A 13,328-nucleotide genomic window follows, 5' to 3' on the forward strand; every position below is an offset into this window, starting at 1 on the left:
TCTTTTAGATCATCTGAAATGACTACATGAAGTTTAAAAATATTTCACCAGAAATGCTTAATGCAAGGAAAAGTTGTGTTTTCTACACACAGTGTTTATCAAGACAACCTTCAACTGCTCTTAGACAAAAGAAAGGTTAAAGCTTGTAAGTAAAGGATTTTGTAAGTGCAAAAGTTGTCTTTCCCCTAAACCCTTTGTATAGACATTTATATTTGAGCCTATAAGGGAAGGAAGAAAAGACAAAAAGGGAAATCAGAGAAATGGGTATTTGTTAAGTAGCTTATCAATCCTAGTCTTTTGCAAGACTGGTAAGATTATTTTATCATTTTGTGAAAGGCATACACAGTTATTGGTATTTGTGTGGTTGTGCGCGCATGTGTGTGTTTGCACATATTTGAATGTATACCAGATGATTAACTGTTTTCTAATTTTTTCTTTTCATTCTACCCCACAGCACATATATACAGTATTATAATATTTGAATATGGAAAATTCTTTTTTTACATTTATAGAACCTTCTCATTCAAGAAACTTCAGGTATATTGCCAATATTCTACTCATTAACCTATACAAACCTTGATTAAATTTGTGCTAACCTTTCCATTTAAAGGGAAAAATTGGGGTGATTTTTATTTCTACCACAGTGCAATGATGTAGTGGATTTGTAAGAATGTTGTTAAATATGATGCCCTTAAGGAACCCCATAAGATTCATTTATTTATTTTTTCCAAAATCATACCACACCTGCACTGACTAGGAAAGGTCAAAGTGGTGCAGCAAACACTGGCACTTAATAAATCCACGTATGCATTTAAAAGGAGGGAGACTCTGACCCAAGACACTCCTAAACCTCTGTGGCAAAAGATTATGAGACCTTGGGATCTTAGAGGAGGTAAGCCCCTTATAGAAAATCCATAATTTTGATAAAATGGGGAACCAAAGAAGAAAGAATGAACTCTGGCACAAGATCATAAAGTGATGAGTTATCAGTTGATTGAATATCTATTTCTAGACATATTAGAGTCACTGGTATTAGAGTTAACTTTCTGCTATAAATAATTATAAAACTAGACAAACTATATGAGGATTTTTTTTTCAGGCATTGGAAATAGGCAGCAGAAAGCTGTGATCCTTAGAAAGAAATACATGAGCTGAACTTCATGTTCACCCCAGCTTTCTTAATGGTGACACTTTCCAGACTGTGGTTTAGGGAGATAAGACCCACAAGGAGAGTGTCAGTAGTGCTAATAAGGCAGAGATCAGAATTTTAGGTCTGCTATGGTGGCTGGAATATGTAGACCAGGGTTCTAGAGGGGAGAGCACTGCAAGGCTTGAGGCACGGAAGGTTACATGGAGCATTCCTCTGGGGTCTTTGGCCAAGGGTTGAGCTATGAATGTGTAGGGTAATATTCTGAAAGACCTAACAGAGAGGTACTGTAGATATAAAAGCTAAATGAAGCTCCCTCATAGGTCATGAAGTACTGTCAGACACTGAAGTTCTATTCCAACCAAAGTCAATAAATTATATTGTGCATCTAATCATTTAGTTGAGACCCCCAAAAGACTATATTTAGGAGTAAGGACCAAATTTTAGAGCAAAGGCCACACTTTCAATTAGAGAATACACTGAAATAAAAGCATGCTAGAAAAGCCCAAATCATCTGACTAGATTGAGAAGATCTGCCAATAAGTTATGTGACTGCCAGAACTACGCTCACATCCATCATTTAAAGGAATATTATATAATCTAACCTCCCTACAATGTATTATTCACAATATTCAGCATATAAAAATATGATTAAATATATGGAGAAGCATTACATTATAACCATAACCAAAAGAAAATTCATCACTTTAAACTAATTCTGAACTAACCAAGATTTTGGAATTAACAGACAAGGATTTTGTAATAGCTATTGTAAATTTGTTCAAGGACTTAAAGGAAATGATGGTCAAAATGAATGAGCACCTGGGGAATCTCAGCATGAAATGGAAAATATGCAAAAGAACCAAATGGAAATTCTTGCACTGCAAAAAGCAGTATCTGAAACAAAACTGCACTGAGTAGGCCTAACAACATATTGAACAGTGAAGAAGAGTCTGTGAACTTCAAGAAAAGTGAATAGAATCTACCCAAACTGAAGAACAGAGAGACAAAATGACGGGGGAACAGAGCCCCAGTGATCTGTGGAAAAGTGGCAGGTAGTTTAAGATATGTGGAAGTAAACTTCATGAAGGAAAGAAGAAAAAGAATGGGGCAGGAAAAACAACTATTTGAAGAAATATTGGCCCCAAATTTTAAAAACTAGGTGGAAATCACCCATCTATAGACTCAAAGCAAGATCAAAACAAAACAAAACAAAACAAAATATAGGTATATAATAATCTGCTTGCTGGAAAATAGAAATAAAGGTAAAATGCTAAAGGCAGCCAGAGGGAGAGATTTTTTAAAAAATTAAAAAAATAAAAAAAAAATAAAGGAAGAAAAACAGATATTACATGATGGGGAACAATAATAAGAATGATGACTGATTTCTTATCAGAAAAAATGGTGGTCAGAAGGCAACAAAATGATACCTTTAAATTCAGAAAGAAAAAAATAATAATGTGTTAAACTTGAATTCAATATAAGGGGAATATTCTTTAAAAATTAGAGCAAAATGAGAATTTTTTAGATAAATGAAACTTGAGAGACTTCATTATCAACAGACCCACACTAAAAGACATGCAATGAGAATAGAAAAAATTTCCTCAGTTGGATAAATAGCATCTTGAAAAACAAAACAAAACAAAAAACCTACAGCTTATATCACACTTAATGGTAAAAAACTGAACAGGGTTACCCTAAAATGAGGAATAAGGTAAGGATATCTACTTTCATAGATGTCCACTTTCACAAGTTCCATTTAACATTGTATTGGAGGTCCTAGCAGTGTAATAAGCCTAAAACAAACAAATAAGCAAACAAGAATGAAAGGCATAAAGATTAAAAAGAAAAAATTCTAATTATTTTTATTTGCAGATGCATAATGTGGGTAGAAAATGTTCAGAAAATTATATAAAAACTATTAGAACTAATTAAAAGTGATTTAGTAAAGTCACGGACACATGGTCAGTATTTAAAGTTATTTGTGTTTCTACATTATAGCAATCAATAATTTAAAAATAAAATTTAAGAAAACAATAGCACAGTAACAAAGTCCATAAAATGAAAAGAAATAAACATAGCAAAAGATGTTCAAGATCTCTATTCCTGCAAACTTTAAAATAGTGCTGATGGCAGTTAAATAAAACCTAAATAAAGGTAGAAATGAGGACTGAGATGTCATGTCTGCCCGAATTAATTTATAGGTAGACTCAATACAATTCAAATAAAAATTTGTATCATTTCCCCTCCATTTTGGAGAAAATAGCTGATTCTATAATTTGTATAGGAGTGAAATGGGCCTGGAAGAGCCAAAATAATTTTGAGAAAGAGCAAATTGGAAGAATTAAACTACCTGATTTTAAGACTTACAATTAAACTACACTAATTGAGACAATATATTATGGCATAAGGATAGAAAAATATATTAATATCAATGTTACAGAATAAAGAGTCTAGAAATACATCCAACTGTATATAGTAAATTGATTTTCTACCAAGATTCCACTGCATTTCAAAGGGGGAATGGCAAATATTTTCAACAAACGATATTGGAACATATGGGTAAATGTATGGAGAAAAAAATGAATCTCAGCCCCTTCCTCACAATTGGCACAAATTAATCTGAGATGAAGCAGAAACTTAAAGATAAAAGTTTAAGTCTTCCAGAATAAAATGGAATATCACTTGTAAACGTGGGACAAAGATTTCTCAGAATGCAAAAAGCATGAACTATAAGATTTGAAAAATATGATAAATGAAACTATCACAATTAATAACTCCTGATAATAAAAAAGTCACCCCTAAGAAAATAAAAGGCAAGCAACAGTCTGGAATAAAATGTTTGTAAAAAAATATATCTGCCAAACAATTCTGTCAAGAATTTATAAAGAATTCCTACATATTAATAACAAGACAACTGTATAGAAATAGATCAAAGACTAGATTAAGCACTTAAAAAAGAAAGAAGATGGGCAAATGGCATGTGTATATGGGCTCAAAATTATGTGTCTTCAAATGAGATAGCCTTTCAGAAGAACTAGAATGACTTTTGTTAAAAAAGACTCACACCACTAAATATTCATGCAGATATGTAGAAACTGGATCTTCCTTTCATTACTGGTGGGAGTGTAAAACAGCATAATAGGTTTGGGAAAATGGTACTTACAAAGTTAAACGTAAATAACCTCTATAACCACACAGTTCCACTCTCACGTTTTTTACCTAGGAAAAATTTAAGCACGTGTCTACGAAAGACTTGTACAAGAATGTTCATAGCAGCTTATTCATAAGCCCCAAATGAAAAATGACCCAGTGTTCAATTAAGGACAATGAAGAAACAAACTGTGGTATATTCATACAATAAAATACAACTTGTCAATAAAAATGAATGAACTAATGATAAACTGAATAATATGAATGAATCTCAGAAACATTATGTTGAGCAAAAGAAGCCAGAATCAAAGGAATACAAACTATATGATTCCATTGATGTGAAATTTGAGAAATGATAAACTAATCTATGGTGAGATTTTAAAATCAAAGCAGTGGTTGTCTTGAGGTTATAAGGGATTGACCAGAAGTGTATATGAGGAAACTTGATAAGGAGATAGAAATTTCCTATATCTTTATTTGGTTGTTAGTTACATAGCTGTTTACATTTACTTAAGATCTGAAATGTCATTGTATAAATTATCTAAATAAAATAAATTAAAAATTTTATTGATTCAAAGGTTTCAGATTTCTTGTAAATCACAATTGTAAAGAGCAAAGATTTTAAAGGTTATTAATTGCTCAGTTACTAAAATCAGCCTTTATCTTAATATGAAGTTTCCCTGTCAAATTTAATTTTTGCAGTTTTGTTTCAAATATGAGTGGGAGAATATTTTCAACTGAATTGGGACTTTGAGATCAAATTGTGAATTGAAAATAGAAATAAACCAAAGTAATCTGAGTTCTGAAGCCCAAACTTGGCATTTATTTGAAACTTTTGCAAAATATGTGGGAAAACACATTTCAACGAAATGAACTTTACTACCCATGAGCATTTTGTGGGGGTTGAGTCGTGGAAATTGTCATGCAAAGATGCTTACATGCTCAGAGTAACCATTTAATGTTAAGCATTCTTCCCTCACTCCACCTCTGATCTTTCAGCTCGTTAGACTCAGTGATCTTGTTCAAAGGTTTAGGGACTTTTTCCATGTCAGTAATTATACTGCTTTGCCTGTGGTTCTGTTTTATTGTAGAAAAAGGGATGCAAAGAAGGTGGAAAAGGTCTGTGGGCACCACAGAATGAACTTATTTTCTTTAGATGTAAAGAACAGACTTGCTGGAGACCAGGTATAAAATCTGTCCCATTACTTGGCCCAGGCCAGGAAAAAAGGCTGGGTGGGTAGTGATACAAAGAAAATCAACCACTAGATAGAGTTTTCCCTACCAAATAAAAGCCAGTGGCTTAGGAGACTCTACATAGTCTGGCTCTCACCTTTCTGACCTCTCTCTTCCCTTTGCTCACTCTGCTCAGCCACATTGGCCTCACTGCAATTCCTTAACAGACCAGGCATGTCCTGACCTAGGGTTTTTTCGCTTGCTCTGTACTTTGCCTTGAAATCCCTCCCACCAGATGACCAGAGCTCACTCTTGCATCTCTTTTAAGTCTTTTTTGAAATGTTGTCTTCTCAGTGAGGCTTCTGACCACTGTGGTTGAAACTGAACATCTCCTGTCTCCTATTTACCTGTCTCTCCTTTATTCCCCTTCGCTCCTTAATAGTTTTTTTCCATAGCAATATCACTCTCTCCTATTCTATACTGTTTACTTATTTATTTTGTTTATTGTTTGTTTTCTCACACTAGAACGCAAGCTTCTCATGGGTGAGCACTGCTGCAGTACCTGGAACAGTGGTTGGCACAAGACATGCTCAGTACTTTTTGAATGCTGAATGATGGAGGAAATGAATCCAGAGGTGAGATAACTTGTGATCCAGGCTGTCTAGATTTGAAAGCTGGCTCTGCTAGTTTCTGGCTGTGTGATCTTGAGGAAATCACCTAAGTAAAATGGGTATTTAGCTCATATGACTGTTGTGAGTATTAAATGTGGTAGCACCATATAGCATTTAGCACAGTGCCGAGAATGTTTAAATGCTCAGCAAATATAAGTTATTGTTGGTATTCAGTAATTTATGGACACCTTTTCTTGTTCAGGCACTGCTCAAAGCTCTGTGTACTGTGAGAAGACAATTTAAAACTAGGGTCCTAACTCTCAAGGACTTTATATTTGTGTTTGTGTATAGCTGCCTTCGCCTGGAACACCTTTTTGCATTCTACCTATTCAACTTCAATTAACTCTTTAAGACCCAACTCAATGTTGACCTCCTTGGTCAAGCTACCTCCTTTTCTCCAGGTGAAGTAAACGCTCTTTGTCCTGAATGCAAATCATTCATTTTTTCCATTCATTTAACTGCAAACATTTGTTGAGCATGTAACACCGTGGGCCAGATGAAGCAGCAGTCATATAGAGATGTGTGCCTTGACTTTGAGGGGCTTATAGACTGATGCTGAGAGCAGATAGAAATAGAAACAAAAACAAAATAGTGTCATGTGCCTACCAATAGATAGGGTGTTTATATCTGTCCCATCTTCTGGATTTTGAGCTACTGTAGCCAGAACCTCCACATTTCAGTCATTCTTTGTATCCCAAATACCTCTTACAGTGCTTGACTGGCACATGATATGTACAAATGTGTTTATTGAAATGATTGAAATAATGGGAGGAAATGACATGCATAATAGAGACAAGGAGAAATGATGATGATGACGATGATTATAGTAACAGCTAACATGAGTCAATTACCTTTCTATAACCACACATTAATCTATACAGCAATAGAAATAGCAAAGTATTATCATCCACATTTTATGGATTGGTAAACAGGCTCAGAGAAGCTAAGCAACTTGTCCAGGGACCAAGCTGTGATTACAACTCAGGACTCTTTGCTTCCAAAGACTATTTTTGCCCACTGCTCTATACATCAGGGTGATGCTAGCTGGTATTGTTCTGGAAACATTTTGTGGTCAACTACTTGATCTGAGTATTGGGTATTTCTGCTCCTATTTTTCTTTCTCTAAACTCTTCAGACATAGTTACAGACAAAAGAGTTGTGAACCAATGACTCCAGGGAGTCATGTTTCAATTAGCAAATCTGAAACCAGTGTGATCTGCTCCCTGGATTCTGACTTACCGACTCTCTCCTTTTTTTTTTTTTTTTTTTTCGGTGTAGTTTAAAATGTGCTGATAGAGAATTGGACTGCTGACGGTAGCACTAACCTACCCATCAAAAAGAAGGAGGCAGTGGGGAATAGTTAGGAAGAACATAAAGATATTCTGTTCCATTTTTTAAAAACCTTTACTGGCGAAGAGAGAGTGAGAAAGATAGGAGATGGTCCAAGGGGGCCTTGCATTTCATGACTTTAAAGGTACTTAGTGTGGGGCAAGAAGTTATTTTTCCTTTTTGGCTTTTCTAACTAAGGCTAGACAGATCATCTTAGAAAACAAAGGAAGATTCTATTTCAGCATCTGATGCAATGTAAGTTTTGGTTATATACTCTGATATATTTCAGTGAATATCTATTTAGTCAGTAATTTTGGGGGAATGTAAAATCATGTAGTTTCAATGTTCACAACTTTAGGTAAAACCTTCAAGATTCATACCAAATGACCTAGTCAGGATGAAAACCTGGGTTTATTTTAGTAGACTTTTCTCAAGAATACTTTGATGGCAAGATACAACCATACTTTATAAGGATGGCAATTTGCTTGAAAAGTCAGCATACACAGAACAAAACAAGCATCTTCAAATATTTTTAAGAAAAATATCAGCTAGTATGTTAAATTAATCAGGAACAGGACAGGCAGCATATGACGTTTCGAGCAGCCTCAAGAATGGATTCATGAAGACACAAATGCATGTCATCTTAGGTAGAATAACTTATTTCTTCAGTCTTGACACAGGCAGCAAAAATCAATCAACTGGAACCATACCTCAAAAATCCATTTAAAAATTGCATTCGTATTACTATTTACTCTAAGAAAATCAATCTGTATCAATTTTAGCAGAATTATTGTAAAAGAACAATCTTTAAAAATTCTTTTTAACCTGATGTCAGGAGTTCAAAACCAGCCTGACCAACATGATGAAACCCATCTCTACTAAATATAAAAAAAATTAGCTGAGTGTGGTGGTGCATGCCTGTAATCCCAGCTACTTGGGAGGCTGAGGCAGAAGAATCGTTTGAACCCAGGAGGCAGAGGTTACAATGAGCTGAGATTGCACCATTGCACTCCATCCTGGGCAACAAAAGCAAAACTCCATCTTAAAAGAAAAAAATATTTTTAAAACACTTTTATTTTAGGTTTCAGAGTACATGTGAAGGTTTGTTACATAGGTAAACTCGTGTCATGGGGGTTGGTTGTACAGATTATTTCATCACCCTGATATTAAGCTTAGTACCCAACAGTTATCTTTTCTGCACCCCTTCTCCTCCTACCCTCATCCAGTGTCTGTTGTTGCCTTCTTCGTGTTCATAAGTTCTCATCATTTACCTCCCACTTATAAGTGAGAATATGCAGTATTTGGTTTTCTGTTCCTGCATTAGTTTGCTAAGGATATTAGTCTCCAGTTCTATCCATGTTCCCACGAAAAACATGATCTCATTCTTTTTCATGTCTGCATGGTATTCCACAGTATATATGTACCATATTTTCTTTATCCAATCTGTCATTGATGGGCATTTAGGTTGATTCCATGTCTTTGCTCTTGTGAGTAGTGCTGCAATGAACATTCACATGTATGTGTCTTCATGGCAGAATGATTTATATTCCTCAGGATATATACCCAGTAATGGGATTTCTGGGTTGAATGGTAGTTTTTCTTTTAGTTCTTTCAGGAATCACCACACTGCTTTCCACAGTGGCTAAACTAATTTACACTTCCATTAACAGTGTATAAGTGTTTCTTTTTCCCCACAACTCCTCCATCTGTTATTTTTTGATTTTTTAATAGCCATGCTGACTGTTGTAAGATGGTATCTCATTGTGATTTTGATTTGCATTTCTCTAAGGATCAGTGATATTGAGCATTTTTTCATATCTTTGTTGGCTGCATGTGTGTCTTCTTTTGAAAAGTGTCTGTTCATAAAAAGGACAAATTTGATAACATTAAATGAAATGGTGAAGACCTCTGATAGTAAAATTAAAGTTATGTGTCAGAGAAGATAGATAAAACATTCTCATATAATCGACTACTAGAACATAAGGATTGTTATTAACTTAGAATTGATATTACTGTATTTATGTTCTACCTTTTTTATAGCAAATGTTAATAAATTAAATTCTTTCAATTTTCTGTATTCCACATTAAGCAATTTATGCATTATCTATTTTCAGAGACTCTTGCATTTAATACTATTTTTGCATACATAGTTATTATGTTCTTAAATATTGGATGTAAAAGTCTAATTACATAAAGTCATATTAAACCCAGTTTGTAATATAGTTTAAATAGTTTTGACTCTGATTTTGAGATTTCCTTGACTTTTCTCCCAGAACTCAATTGATAATATTATATTGCTTTACACTGAGTTTATCACTACTGCAGCAGATCTATTTTAATTATTAGTTATTGTATTATATATAAAAAGCATGATAATAGGAAAGGGAATATGTATGTCTTTTTAAATGTCAGAGCAACATAAGCATTCGATAATATTTGTGGGATGAATGAGAGCTTGATGGTGCATCTTAATATCTATTAATCACAGTAATTATACTAACCAACATTTACTGTGCCATAACTTAGGCACATAATTTTTGCTTTTTATGCATTGTTTAATTTTCATAAAGACTGCAGGTTGGAGAGTTTTAGTTCATTATCTGAGTTCAAGAAACCAGCGAGTGATAAATTCAAGCCTATTTTGCTCTTTCTCTGGGTCTTCCAGAAGATGCTCCCTTTCCCTTCGTCTACAGTATTTTTTTTCAGCTGTTTTTATTTACCCTCAAACAAAGAGTGTGTTCTCCAGACTGGATGTTGTTAGTGGAGAGGGTGAGTGGGTTTTCCTTGGCCCATCTTCTCTGCCTTCTGTGTGGTGTCTGATCTCTTTAGCTCTGGAACTGTGAGGTGATGGGCACTGAGTTGATCCTTGTTTCTAACAAGTGCTCACAAGTTTACCTCTGCTCTACATATATTCTCTACAGATACTCAACTCCTGTGGGGTTGCTCATACACTGAACCGATGCCTTCCAAGCAACAGAATAAAATACCTGGGAATACAACTAACAAAGAATGTAAAGGACCTCTTCAAGGAGAACTATGAACCACTGCTCAAGGAAATAAGAGAGGACACAAACAGATGGAAAAACATTCCATGCTCATGGTTAGGAAGAATCAATAGTATGAAAATGGCCATACTGCCCAAAGTAATTTACAGATTCAACTTTATCCCCATTAAGCTACAATGACCTTCTTCACAGAACTGGAAAAAAACACCTTAGACTTCATATGGCACCAAAAGAGAGCCCACATAGCCAAGACAATCCTAAGCAAAAAGAACAAAGCTGGAGGCATCATACTACCTGACTTCAAACTACATTACAAGGCTACAGTAATCAAAATAGCATGGTACTGGTACCAAAACAGAGATATAGACCAATGGAACAGAACAGAGGCCTTGGAGGCAATGCCACACATCTACAACCATTTGATTTTTGACAAACATGACAAAAACAAGCGATGGGGAAAGGATTTCTTGTTCAATAATGGTGTTAGGATAACTGGCTAGCCATGTGCAGAAAACAGAAACTGGACCCCTTCCTGACACCTTACACTAAAATTAACTCCAGATGTATTAAAGACTTAAACATAAGACCTAACAGCATAAAACCCCTGAAGAAAACCTAGGCAAAACCATTCAAGACATAGGCATAGGCAAGGACTTCATAACTAAAACACCAAAAGCATTGTCAACAAAAGCCAAAATAGACAAATGGGATCTAATAAAACTCCAGAGCTTCTGTACAGCAAAAGAAACAATCATTAGAGTGAACCAGTAACCAATAGAATGGGAAAAAAAAGGTCTGCAATCTACCCATCTGACAAAAGGCTAATACCCAGAAACTATAAAGAACTAAATCAGATTTACAAGAAACAAACAAACCTATTCAAAAGTGGGCAAAGGATATGAACAGACACTTTACAAAAGAAGACATATATGAGGACAACAAACATATGAAAAGAACAAAGCTCATATGCTCATCATCACTGATCATTAGAGAAATGCAAATTAAAACCACATTGAGATATCACCTCATGCCAGTTAGAATGGCGATCTAACTGATCCTGATTTAAAAATCAGGAGACAACAGATGCTGAAGAGGATGTGGAGAAATAGGAACACTTTTATACTGTTGGTGGGAGTGTAAATTAGATTAACCATTGTGGAAGACAGTGTGGCAATTCCCCAAGGACCTAGAAATAGAAATTCCATTTGACTGAGCAATCCCATTACTGGGTATATATCCAAAGGATTATAGATCATTCTATTATAAAGACACATGCAGACGTATGTTCATTGCAGCACTGTTTACAATAGCTAAGACCTGGAACCAACCCAAATGCCCACTGATGATAGACTGGACAATGAAAATGTGGCACATATACACCATGGAATACTACACAGCTATAAAAATTGATGAGTTCATGTCCTTTGCGGGGACATAGACGAATCTGGAAACCATCATTCTCAGCAAACTGACATAAGAACAGAAAATCAAACACCACATGTTCTCACTCATAGGCGGGTGTCGAACAATGAGAACATATGGACACAGAGGAGAGCTTCACACACTGGGGTCTGTTGTGGGGGGAATAGGGGAGGGACAGTGGGGGATAGTGAGGTTGGGGAGAGATAACATGGGGAGAAATGCCAGATATAGGTGACAGGGGGATGGAGGCAGCAAACCACCTTGCCATGTATGTACCTATGTAATAATCTTGTATGATCTGTACATGTACCCAGAACCTGAAGTACAATAAAAAATATGTAAAAGAAAAGAAACATGAATATTAAAAAAAGAGAAAGTTTGCCCTTTTCTGGGCCCTTATCAATATTTTCATCATATCAAAGGGAGAAGCTACATTGGAGCTGTGAGACAAATATCATATTGAATTGGAAGTCACTTTGACTGTGCATTTTTTTTTTTTTTTTTGAGCAGAGTCTCCCACTGTTGCCCAGGCTGGAGTGCAGTGGCATCATCTTTGCTCACTGCTACCTCTGCCTCCTGAGTTCAAGTAATTCTCCTGCCTCAGCCTCCTGAGTAGCTGGGACTACAGGTGTGTGCCACCACACCCAGCTATTTTTTTTTTTTTTTGTATTTTTAGTAGAGATGGTGTTCCCCCATGTTGGCCAGGATGGTCTCAATCTCCTGACCTCATGATCTGCTGCCTTGGCCTCCCTAAATGCTGGGATTATAGGCATGAACCACTGCACCCAGCCCTACTTTGCATTGTTAATCATATTAACAACAGTGTACTGGAGTAACTTAGAAAATTTTTACAATTTGGTCCAGTTAATAGACTTATTTACTGAATAATTTTCAAAAATTAGGTTAAAATGTATGGCTTTTTCTCTGCTAACTCTGCCCATTGCTCTTTGAACCAAGCCATACCAAACCAACCAAACTACACAAAAAAGACCAGGTTTGTATGTCAAATCTGGAATGTTTTGAATCTAAAGAAAAACTTACTCACTTATAGTTGGAGTAACATATTTATGGGTACTGGATTTTAATGCCGTTAGTTTGAGTGTGTGCTTTCATGCATACTTGGTTGACAGTGCACAAGATATCAAATGTGGAGTAGACTGCTTAGGGTTGCATGACGCAGGACATGGGCATGACTTCTTGTCTTTGGGTCTTGATGAGCCAACACTTCATCTCAAGACAGTGTCCTCTAGCTCATAAATATGTTAATGATGCATAAATATTAAAAATAAACATGGAAGTGTACTATAAAACTGTTCACTTCAATAAACCATAAAATAATGAATGGTAAAGTTTTTAGTCTGTTTTATTAATCATCAGGAATAACAACACCCGGTCCTCATTAAAAGGCAAATTATTGTTGTGCCTTGC

General features: G+C 35.4%; 1 long non-coding RNA gene across 2 annotated transcripts; it reads left to right on the forward strand.

The window, feature by feature from the left end:
- The first annotated feature begins 469 nt into the window (after window positions 1-469).
- Window positions 470-12,023, forward strand: LOC141583454 (uncharacterized). 2 transcript variants are annotated; one of them, XR_012516066.1, is made up of 3 exons: window positions 470-537; window positions 5,999-6,108; window positions 10,395-12,023. It is a non-coding gene; the product is annotated as an uncharacterized LOC141583454 (long non-coding RNA). The 2 variants fall into 2 exon arrangements; XR_012516067.1 differs by lacking the exon at window positions 470-537 and adding an exon at window positions 5,446-5,485.
- Window positions 12,024-13,328: the final 1,305 nt, after the last annotated feature.

The sequence above is a fragment of the Saimiri boliviensis genome, chromosome 1, assembly GCF_048565385.1.
Source record: "Saimiri boliviensis isolate mSaiBol1 chromosome 1, mSaiBol1.pri, whole genome shotgun sequence".
Lineage (NCBI taxonomy): Eukaryota > Metazoa > Chordata > Mammalia > Primates > Cebidae > Saimiri > Saimiri boliviensis.